Genomic DNA, 12,266 nt, shown 5'->3' with positions numbered 1-12,266 from the left:
TCTTAGTTTACTGAAAATTCAAAATGCAAGCCACATTCCAGCATGAACTGTATTTTCTATGAACAGGTTATTTTTAACACAAATGGAACTGAAAAGCAGTTTATTACAAATGAACTCAAAGCAACATAAAAGCATTGAAATTCTACTGGTTTTACTTTGGGCATTTACATTTCCAAACTGTCACTATTCAACTAAAAGTGGGCAACAAAGTAATAAGTCAGATCTTTCCTTCCTTGTCTTTGAGGTAGTAGTAGTATCACTATGACAAAACAAAAATAAATTCAGATACGGTAAAACCTATGAAAGCCGGAACCTGTGCAAGGCGGAAGCATGTCAGAGAAAGAAAATGTAAATATTTCCCATTAATAGTGATAGAAAAGTGATAAGACTGCACCCCGTCAAAAGCCAAAAACTTGTGAGAGCCAGAACAACAAGGCAGTCCCACTGAGTCCTGGCTCTCATGGGTTTCACTACATTACATTTAATCTACTTAATTGGGGACTTTAATAGGGGACTAAATGTATCATTTAATGTACATACGGAGTTAAAAAGGTAAATTTGGAGGCATAGCTAGCATGGCACCCTAGACAGATGCATCATGCACCGAAGAGCCGAAAATCTAAGTGAAACAGATACAGATGTCAATACTGGAACTCTTAAGCATCAAATGAAGGGATAAAGAAAAAGATCAAACAATGAACGGAAGAAGAAACTGAAGGAAAACAGAACGAGACAAGATATGGAGTGGAGGTCCCCTGCCAACTAACACAGCACAGCATCACCATCTTGGAGGATAGCCATCAAGGACCTGAACAGGGAGTTCAGGAATGCAAATTCACAGAACTCCCAACAGGAGACAGAGTACCTGGTAACCAGAGAAACAGGCTTTCCCACCCCTCAACCTTCTGCCCTGTACACCTCCTCCACACCTCCTGACAGGCCACACCAAGCCACCTTGGCTGGTAAGCTATGGGCCGGCAGCCGGCCCAAGTCCACACCACCCCCACCCACCAGATCCTGCCATGCTATATTTTTTATTTTCTCATTTTCTCTTTATTCTTCTCACCAAACCCCATATCCCACACCACACCCCTATACCTTTCCGACGAGCTACACCATGGCACCTTGCTTAGAGAGACAACAGCTCACCACCGGCCCAGGTCTGCCCCACTCCCACCAGCTGGCTCATGCCACACCATTTTCTTTCCCTTTCCTCTTTTTCTCTGTACCTCCCACCTAGTCCATACCTCTACTCTTTCCTGTCTGGCTATGCCCCATCACCTTGGCTAGACAAGTCTAGAGAGAGACCAGCCTGTCACAAGCTTGAGTCTACTCTGCCCACGCCCACCTGCTTCTGGCAAACTATTTTTTTCCCTTTCTTCCTGTCCTTTCTCCCTCTCACCTAGCCCATACCTCACCTCTACCCCTCCCCACCAGGCCACACCTTACTGCTATGGCTAGAGAGACACCAGCCCCCACCCCCACCTGCTTACTGCGGCTGTGCCATTTTCTCTTTTTTCCCTTTCCTCCTTTACTTTCTCCCTCCCACCTCACCCGTGGCGCAACACCTTGGCTATGCCACAACACCTTGGCTAGAGAGACACCAGCGCACACCAGCCTGGGTCTACACTGCCCCCATTCACTGGCTCCTGCCAGGACATTTTTCTTCCTTTTTTTTTCTTTTTTCCTTTTCTTTCTCCTTCCACCTAGCCCATACCTCACCTCTACCCCTTCCTGCCAGAGCACAATGTACCACCTTGGCTAGAGCCAAGGTCCACCCCACCCTCACCCACTGGCTACTGCTGCACCATTTTTTTCTTTTTTTTACTATTTGTTGTTTCTCTTTCCACCTTTTCTTTCTCCCTCCTACCTACCTCTGTAACCCACCTGTACCCCTTCTCACCAGGCCATGCTGTACCACCTTGGCTAGAGACACACTGCCACGCCACCAGCCTGGGTATGCCCTGCCCCCACCCACCGGCTCTTGCTGTGTGATTTTTTTCCTTTTCTTTCTCCCTCACACCTAGCACCATACACCACCTCTATCCCTTTCCAACGGGCCCACCACAGGTAGAGAGCTACTGGCCCACCGCCAGCCTGGATGCCCCCAACACCCACCCACCAGCTCCCACTGCACCATTTTTTTCTCTTTCCTCCTTTTCTTTCTCACTCCCACCTAGCTCCATACCCCACCTCTACCTGTTTCCGCTGGGCCACACTATGCTGCCTTGGCTAGAGAGGCACCGGCCCACCACATCACAGGTCTACTCTACCCAAACCCAACAACTCCCGCAACACCTTTTTTTTTTCTTTTCTAATCTTTGTTCCCCCTCACCTAGCCCTGTACCCCATCCCTCTTCCACTGGCCCTTGCCATGCCACCGCTGCTACAGTGTCCCCAGCTCAGGCCTGCCACCACCAAGGCCTGCACTGCCCCTCCCCTCCAGCCACTCAACCAGCTGCTGAATGGAAGGACGGGAGCTCATACCTCTTCCACCTGACACTCCCGCCTATCTGGCAAGAGGCTGTGAGTGTTCCCACACTGCTGGACCAACATCAGGAGGCAGACTACCTGCACAGTCTGCCCTCAGCCACTTCACCAAACCAGTAAAGCAAAGCAGGCTCACCCTACCTGCTGCTGCCAGCCCATCTGGACAAGGTGGTAAGAGCTATCATGCCCAGAGACAAGTAAGCAGCAAAGCACACTTGGACTGCCTTGACATAAAACAAACATACACTCAATAAATAGGAAAATAATACCTTAATGTCTTTGAGAGAGAGAGACAATATTAAAACATAAAAAAAGTAGAACAAGAAGGTTCCAGCAAGTAGCCAAAATAAGAATCCAATGACCTTCTGGTAGAAAAAAAGGCAGTGGAAATACCTGATATGGACTTCAAACAGCTAATATTTAAGGCTCTCCAAGAGAACAAGAAAGAGATCAAGGAAAACAGAAAAAAAAACAGACAAAATCATGGAAAACAGAGAAAAGCATAGCCAAAATCAAGGAAAACACAGAGCTGTAGAAGAATTCAGGAAAATAATACAAGAACAAAACATCAAAATAACCCATTATAAATCATACAAAAACAGCAACTAGAAAGCCAGATGATAAACAATAAAATTTCAGAAATGGACAGCTCAACAGAAGGTTTTAGGAGCAAATGTGAAACAACAGAAGACAGAATCAGTGAGATTGAAGACAAATCCATGAATGCCACTTTGAGGAAAAATCAAAGGAAAGAATGAAGAAAACCTAAGAATTACATGGAAGACTATCAAGAGCAAAAATGTGCATGTGATTGAAGTTCCAGAACAGGAGAAGTAAATGGAAAACACAGAGAAGACTGCTGAAGATCTGCTGGCAGAAATTTTACCAAATATCATGAAAGACGAAAAGTTGACCATCCAAGATGCTCAATGAACCCCAAAAAGGATAGACATAGGATAGACCCCAAAACAAAGTCACCAAGACAAATCAATCACACTTGCCAAAACAAAAGACAAAAAAAGGAGTACAGAGACCAGCTCAAGAAAAACAAAGTCACTTACAAAGGGGAAACAATAAGACCAAACTCAGATTACTCAGCAGAAACTATGCAGGCAAGAAGGCAATGGGATGACAAATATAAAACCTTGAAAGAAAAAAAAAAAAAAAAAACTGCCAACCAAAAGTAATATATCCTGCAAAACTCCTTCTCAAATATGATGTTGAAATTAGACATTTCCAAATAAACATAAACTAAGGAAATTTGTAAAAACCAAACTAAACTTACAAGAAATATTAAAGGGAGTCCTTCAGTTAGAGAACCAACATCAGACAACAACCAGAGTCTAGAACACAGGACAGCATCAGCCAGATACCAACCTAAGTAAAGAACTCTCAATAATAAACCAAAGCTAAAAGACTTAAAACAGGGAAACAGAGACACCAATCTATAAATGATGACAATGTTGAAACAATAAAAGGGGGAATAAATGCTGTAGGTATAAAATTTTCAAATGGAGAAGGCATGAAGGTGATATAAAGTACTGGTTCAAACTTGGGAAGATAAGGGTAAATTTCAAGATAACCACAAAGGAAGTTCACAAACTTACTCATAAGAATAAAAAAGAAGAAAAACATAAAGACTCAGTAAACACAAAATCTATCATAATGAATAAAAGAAAAGAAGATTCACAAACAAAAGGAACTCAGCACAGGAAAGTAAGAGAAACAAAGTGTCACCATCACACACAAAAAACACAATATGAGAGCAAATAAAGTCATACCTGTCGATAATCACACTGAATATAAATAGCTTAAATGCACCTGTGAAAAGAGACAGAGTGGCAGAACACAAAAAACCACAACCTATCACTAGGCTGTCTTTTCTACAAGAGACACGCCTTAGGTGCAAATACATAAACATATTTTAAAAAATCAAAGTGTCATGGATTGAATTGTGTCCCCCCAAAATATCTGTCAACTTGGCTAGGTCATGATTCCCAGTATTTTATGATTATCTACCATTGTGTCATCTGATGTGATTTCCCTATGAGTTGTAAATCCATCAGTATGATGTTAATGATATGGATTAGTGGCAGTTATACTGATGAGATCTACAAGATTGGATAGTGTCACAACTCAATCTCTTTTGAGATATAAAAAAGAGAAGTGAGCAGAGAGACATGAGGACCTCATCAAGAGCGAGAAAAACAGCATATCCTTTGGACCTGGGTCCCTGGGCTGAGAAACACCTCAACCAGACGAAGACTGATGACAAGGACCTTCCTCCAGAGCCGATAAGACAGAAAGTCTTCCCCTGGAGCTGACATCCTGAATTTGGACTTGCAGCCTACTAGACTATGAGAGAATAAATTCCTCTTTGTTAAAGCCATCCACTTGTGGTATTTGTTATAGCAGCACTGGATGACTAAGACACAAGATGAAAAAAAAATATAGAAGCAAACAGTAACCAAAAAAGGTCAGGAGTAGTAATACTAATCTCAGATAAAATAGACTTTAAGGCGAAATCAACCCATAAAAGACAAAGAATGACATTACATAATGATTAAAGGGACAATCCACCAGGAAGACATAACCTTAATAAATATCTATGCACCCAATGAGAGGCTGAAAGCATTCCCCCTAGAATGGGCACAAGACAAGGATGACCTTTATCAACACTCCTATTTAATATTGTGCTGGAAGTCCTAGCTAGAGCAATAAGGCAAGAAAAAGAAATAAAGGGCACCCAAATTGGAAAGGCAGAAGTAAAACTATCCCTATTCACAGATGTTATGATCCTAAACATATAGAACCCCAAAAATTCCACAAGAAAATGACTGGAACTAATAGATTCAGCAAGCGAGTAGCATGCAAGATAAACACACAAAAATCAGATTACTATGTACCAAAAAAGAGAACTTTGAAAAGGAAATCAAGAAAACAATTCTACTTATAATAGCCCCTAAAAAGATAAAATACTTAGGAACAAAGCAAACCAGGGACGTAAAAGACCTATACAAAAGAAAACTACAAAACAGTATTGTGAGAAACCAAAAGATTTCTACATAAATGCAAAAATACAGCATGCTTATGGATAGGAAGACACAACATTGTGAAAATGTCAATCCTAACCAAAGCGATCTAAAGATACAATGCAATCCTGATCCAAATACCAACAGCATTCTTTAACAAGATGGAAAAACTAATCATTAACTTTATATGGAAGGAAAGAGGCCCTGGATAAGCAAAGCATTATTGAAGAACAACAAAGTCAGAGGCATCACACTACCTGATCTCTGAACATACTACATAGCCACGGTAGTCAAAATAGCCTGGTTATTGATTCTGTATACCAATCAAGAACCCAGGTGTAAATCCATCCACCTATGGTCAAGTGATTTTTAACAAAGGGCCAAAGTCTATTAAATGGGGAAAAGATAGTCTCTTTAACAAATGGTGCTGGCAAAACTGGATGTCCATCTGTAAAAAATGAAACAGAACCAAGACTTCACACCACATACAAAAACTACCTCAATATGGATCAGACCTAAATATAAAACCTAGAATGATAAAGATCATGAAAGAAAAAATAGGGACAACGCTAGGGGCCCTAATACATGGCATAAATAAAATACAAACCATAACTAACAAACACAAACACCAGAAGTGAAACGAGATAACTGGGAGCTCCTAAAAATTAAACACTATGCTCATTAAAAGACTTCACCAAATGACTAAAAAGAGAATCTACAGACAGAGAAAAAAAAATTGGCTACAACATATTTGACAAGGGTCTAATCTCTAAAATTTATAGAATACCTCAACACCTCACCAACAAAAAGACAAATGACCCAATTAACAAATAAGCAAAGGATATGAACAGACACTTCACCAAAGAAGACATTCAGGCAGCCAACAGACACATGAAGAAATGTTTGCCATCATTAGCCATTAGAGAAATGTAAATCAAAACTACAATCAAATAGCATCTCACCCACACATTACTGGCATTAATCAAAAAAAAAAGAAAATAACAAATGTTGGAGAGGCTGTGCGGAGATTGGAACTCTTATACACTACTGGTAGAATGTAAAATGGTACAACTACTACAGAAAACAATATGGCACCTCCTTAAAAAGCTAGAAATAGAAATACCATACGATCCAACAATCCCGCTCCTAGGAATATATCCTAGAGAAATAAGAGCAGTCACACAAATAGACATATGCACACCCATGTCCACTGCAACATCATTCACAATAGCAAAAAGATGAAAACAACCTAAGTGCCCATAAACAGATGCATAGATAACTTATGGTATATATACACAATGGAATACTATGCAATAATAAAGAACAATGATGAATCTGCAAAATAGCTCACAACATGGACAAACCTGGAGGGCATTACGCTGAGTGAAGTAAGTAATCACAAAAGGACAAATATTGTATGAGGCCACTATCATAAAAACCTAAGAAAAGGCTTACACACAGAAAAAAACAATCTTCCATGGTTACAAGGGAGGAGAGGCCTGGGGAGGGGAAATCACTAACTAGATAGTAGACAAGTATCAACTTTGGTGAAGGGAAAAGACAACACACAATATAGGGGAAGTCAGCACAACTTGACCAAAGTCATAGAAGCTTCCTAAACACATCCTAACACCTTCAGGGGCTGAGTTACTGGGGCTGAGAGCTAGGGACCATGGTCTCGGGGGACACCTAGGTCAACTGGCATAACATAGTTCATAAAGGAAGTGTTCTACATCCTACTTCGGTGAGTAGCCTCTGGGGTCCTGAAAGCTTATGAGTGGCTATCTAAGATACATCTATTGGTCCCAGTACATTGAGAGCAGAGGAGAATGAAGAAAACCAAAAGCAACAAGCTAGATTCAGAAGACGTGGAATGAAGTATAACATTGCTGATGTCAGATGGATCTTGGCTGAAAGCAGAGAATACCATAAAGATGTTTACCTGTATTTTACTGAGTATGCAAAGACATTCGACTGTGTGGATCGTAACAAATTAAGGATAACATTTTGAAGAACAAGAATTCCAGAACACTTAATTGTGCTCATGAGTAACCCGTACATAGACCAAGAGGCAGCTGTTTGAACAAAATAAGGGGATACCGCATGGTTTAAAATCAGGAAATGTGTGCGTCGGGTTGTATCCTTTGACCATATTTATTCAATCTGTATGCTGAGCAAATAATCCAAGAAGCTGGACTATATGAAGAAAAACGTGGCATCAGGATTGGAGGAAGACTCATTAACACAACCTTGTTTGCTGAAAGTACTTACTGATGAAAATCAAAGACCACAGCTTTCAGTATGGATTACACCTGAACATGAAGAAAACAAAAATTCTCACAACTGGACCACTAATCAATATCATGATAAACAGAGAAATGATGGAAGTTGTAAAGAATTTCATTTTACTTGGATCCACAATCAACAGTCATGGAAGCAGCAGTCAAGAAATCAAATGACATATTGCATTGGGCAAATCTGCTTCAAATGACCTCTTTAAAGTGTTAAAAAGCAAAGCTATCACCTTGAGGACTGAGCTGTGCCTGACCCAAGCCATGGTATTTTCAGTCACCTCATATGCATGGGAAAGGTGGACAATGAATAAGGAAGACTGAAGAACTGATGCCTTTGAATTACAGTGTTGGCAAAGAATATTGAATATACCATGGACTGCCAGAAGAACAAACAAATCTGTCTTCAAAGAAGTACAGCCAGAATGATCCTTATAAGGCAAAATAGTGAGGTTTCACCTCATATACTTCAGACATGTTATCAGGAGGGACCGGTCTCTGGAGAAGGACATTATGCTTGGTAAGGTAGAGGGTCAGTGAAAAAGAAAAAGACCCTCAATGAGATGGACTGACACAGTGGCTGCAACAATGGGCTCAAGCATAGCAATGACTGTGAGAATGGCGCAGGACCAGGCAGAGTTTCATTCTGTGGTACATAGGGTTGCTATGTGTGAGAACTGACTCAATAGCACCTAACAACAACAAACACGTTTGTTTTCTTAACAGAAATTTGGTCCGATTTTTTGTTGTTGTTGTTGAGAATATGCTATCGATATTCAACTCCAAGAATTTTCTATATGATATTCATCATAAAATTTTAGCTTTTCGATATTTTAGAAATATTCTGCCTAAATCCAGAAATCTCAATGTTGAAGAGCTGCGTAGCTTAATCTGAAGTGTGCTGAGCCCTGAATCTTCTAATACTGACATAAAAAACAAATACTATAAAGATATAAGAACTGTAACAATTAGAGATGTCTTCCCTAGATGGTGCAGTTAACATGCTTGGCTGCTGACAGGTTGGAGTTTCAAGGTCACCCTGAGGTGCCTTGGAAAGCCTGGTGATCTACTTTCAAAAAATCTGCCACTGAAAACCCAATGGATTACAGTTCTACACTGACATACATGAGATCATGAGTCAAAATCAACTCAATGGCAACTAATTGGTAACTTGTGGATCCTGTCATGGCACGATCAAGACATTCTTTTAACAAGAAGAAATTGCAAAAAATCAAGGGACAGACCTTGTTGAGGACTGAATTGTGTTCCCCCAAAATGTCTGTCAACTTGGCTAGGCCATGATTCCTAGTATTGTGTGGTTGTCCACCATTTTGTGATCTGATATGATTATCCTATGTGTTGTAAATTCTATGATGTTAATGAACCAGGATTAGAGGCAGTTTTATTAATGAAGCAGGACTCAATCTACAGGATTAAGTTGTATCTTGAGTCAATCTCTTTTGAGATATAAAATAGAGAAGCAACCAGAGAAGAGAGGGACCTCATGCCACCAAAAGAGAAGCACCGGGAGCAAAAGCACATCCTTTGGACCTGGGGTTGCTGCACTGAGAAGTTCCCAGATTAGGGGAAGATTGATGACAAGGACCTTGCCCTAGAATTGACAGAAAAAGCATTCCCCTGGAATTGGTGCCCTGAATTCTGACTTCTAGCCTCCCAGACTATGAGAATAAACCTTCTTTGTTAAAGCCATCCACTTGTGGTATTTCTGCTACAGCAGCACTAGATAACTAAGAACAGACCTCAACTGGGGATTTTACATTCCCTCTAATTCCTATCAGGAGCCTTAGAAACCTTTTGAGGCAGTTCTTCTCTGTTTTAAATTGTCACTGAGTCGGAATCAACACGATGGCAACAGGTTCTATTTCCTAGCAAGTGCAGTCTCAACCATGTAGATATTTATTGCACTACTTCTGCCAGAACTGAGATTTTGAGCCCTTGGATGTCCCAATGTCATAAATAGTAGGCCCATGACATCCAATAACAACTCTTACCTCTTTTGGGTCACTGAGCAAGATTCCTAAAATAGGGACATATGCAGATATTACACGTTCTCCTCACTTGATACAGATATGAGGCCTCTTTCCGGAAAAAGGCACACAAACTTACATTGTACCTTGCTTAAGAAAAAGATGCCACAGTCAGTCAAATTCCTTCCGCTTTCTATGAGAATGAAAAGCCTTCTACAGCAGTGTCAGAGGAATCTCAGGCCCACCTAGAGGATTTTCTTACTTTTGGGATCATCTGAATTACCCCTCTTACGAGGAAGTACTGCTTTGCATTTCTTGGCTGTTTTTCCATTTATGATCCATTTATTTTCCATTATGATCCAAGAAATGCACTGTTTTAGGCTAAGGAAAGAACCTTTCAAGCCACGCGAAACTAAAAGATATGCTCTTGAAATGATTTCAAATGGAAAGAGAGAAAAGCAACGAGAAAATTACAAACATTAGCATATGTATGCCAAACTCAAAAGAACTTCTGTGGCAGTCAGCACATTAATATTGTCAAAGGAAATTTACCATAATTACTAGCTTACAAGATGTATTTTCACTTAAATAAAAAGGTGTCTAGAAATTATTTTGTACTCTGTGTGCCCATACTAGAGATGAAAAGTCAATACAAGAAGGGTAGGGCCTAGATCTTAAGTGAGCCAACTGCTTAACACTAAAGTGGCAAAGAAAAAAAAAAAGTGGCCAAGTGTGGGGAAAAAAAAACTATCACAACAAAATTTTATATCATATTAATATCTACTTTACAAAAAATTAAGAAGCCACAAGATGCACAACTGATACAGAGGTAAAGTAAAATTCATCCTCCAACATGTGAGATGTAAAGAAGGCACTAGGTTTCAAGCTTAATGCAATAGCTGAACATGCATGGTAATTCAACTTAGTAACTGGAATTTGGCACAGAATTTTGAAAATGACTCAAGTTTCTAATCCTGTGCATGCCAGTAATGAGAATTATCTAGATTCAAGCTATGATAATGTGTTTCAGGTTTTAGATATAATAACTTACATGGCCTTACTAAAAATTATTGTTAGGTTTTCAGGGAGATCAATACTTAGATTTAGTTGCTATTTAGCCATGATTTTTACTGCCACAGCAGTTTTTATTTGAACTCAAATTCTTTGGTTACAATCTGTATTCAAATAATACTTTCTTTTACTGCATACATAAGCATAAAATGAAAACTACATTTACTATTTTACTTTAAAAACTTTTCCTGTTTTTTACCAAATATTTATGTATAGTAATCTGTAAAATAAATTTAAATTTGTTTTATACTATGGTATTTTTACTAGTATTTTATACTATGATTTTTTTTTTTAGACCCTTGGAATTCACTGATGTAAGTATTCATGTTGTATTAATTTTATCTTTACATTGCTGTTAGGTGCCATCAAGTCAATTTTTGACTCACAGCAACCTAATGTGATAAGAGTCAAACTGCCCCATAGGGTTTGCTAGGCTGTAATTCTTTTCAGGAGCAGATCGTCAGGTCTTTTCTCCCATGGAGCTTCTAAGGGGGTTTGAACTGCCATTCTTTTGGTTAGCAGTCAAGTGGTTAACCACTGTGCAACCAAAAAAAAAAACACCAGGGCTCCTTGTATTTACATTAATACCAATGATATGGGGCTCTATTTCCAGTAAGATTCTGTGTTTTGCTTCCCATGTATCAGTATTCACTTGTTACATTTTATTTCTTTTTAGCAATAAAAACTATACTTATATTTAAACTTAGAATATTACTGCATGTCAGAACTTAGGACTTCCTCTCACTGCAATATACTGTATTTGGAAACCCTGGTGGCCCTGTGGTTAAGTGCTACGGCTGCTAACCAAAGGGTCGGCAGTTCGAATCCACCAGGCGCTCCTTGGAAACTCTATGGAGCAGTTCTACTCTGTCCTATAGAGTCGCTATGAGTCGGAATCGACTCGACGGCACTGGGTCTGGTTTTGGTTTTTTGGTATTAAACAAAATAATGGTTTATATTACACATTTTAAAATTACTTTTACTACATGATGGAAGTATTTTAATTTTTTCAAAAAAATTCCTCTATAAAATTGTGATGCATTGTATATATACACCTTTACATCTTATATGCCAGCAAAAATAATACTTTCAGGAGAACACTATCATCTACCACGTGAAAACGTTAATTTGCTCTTTCTTGGTTTTGTAGTTTGTTGGTATTTAATTTCTAAATTTGTTTTGGTTTATTATTACATAAGCACTATAAGCTTAAGGATGTTATAACCAGTTTTAAGTTTATACATATTTAAGTAACAGTGTAACAAAAATCAGAAAGAATCCAATGTTGTACGTTATTAGATCTAGCTAGTGATTGGGAATATATGAGATATCACGAAGCTAAAGAATCAATTTTAACAGTAGTGAAAAATAAAAAGTTCAAATTTTTTAGGATT

This window comes from Elephas maximus, chromosome 10 (assembly GCF_024166365.1).
Source record: "Elephas maximus indicus isolate mEleMax1 chromosome 10, mEleMax1 primary haplotype, whole genome shotgun sequence".
Lineage (NCBI taxonomy): Eukaryota > Metazoa > Chordata > Mammalia > Proboscidea > Elephantidae > Elephas > Elephas maximus.
This window is presented reverse-complemented; position numbering follows the sequence as displayed.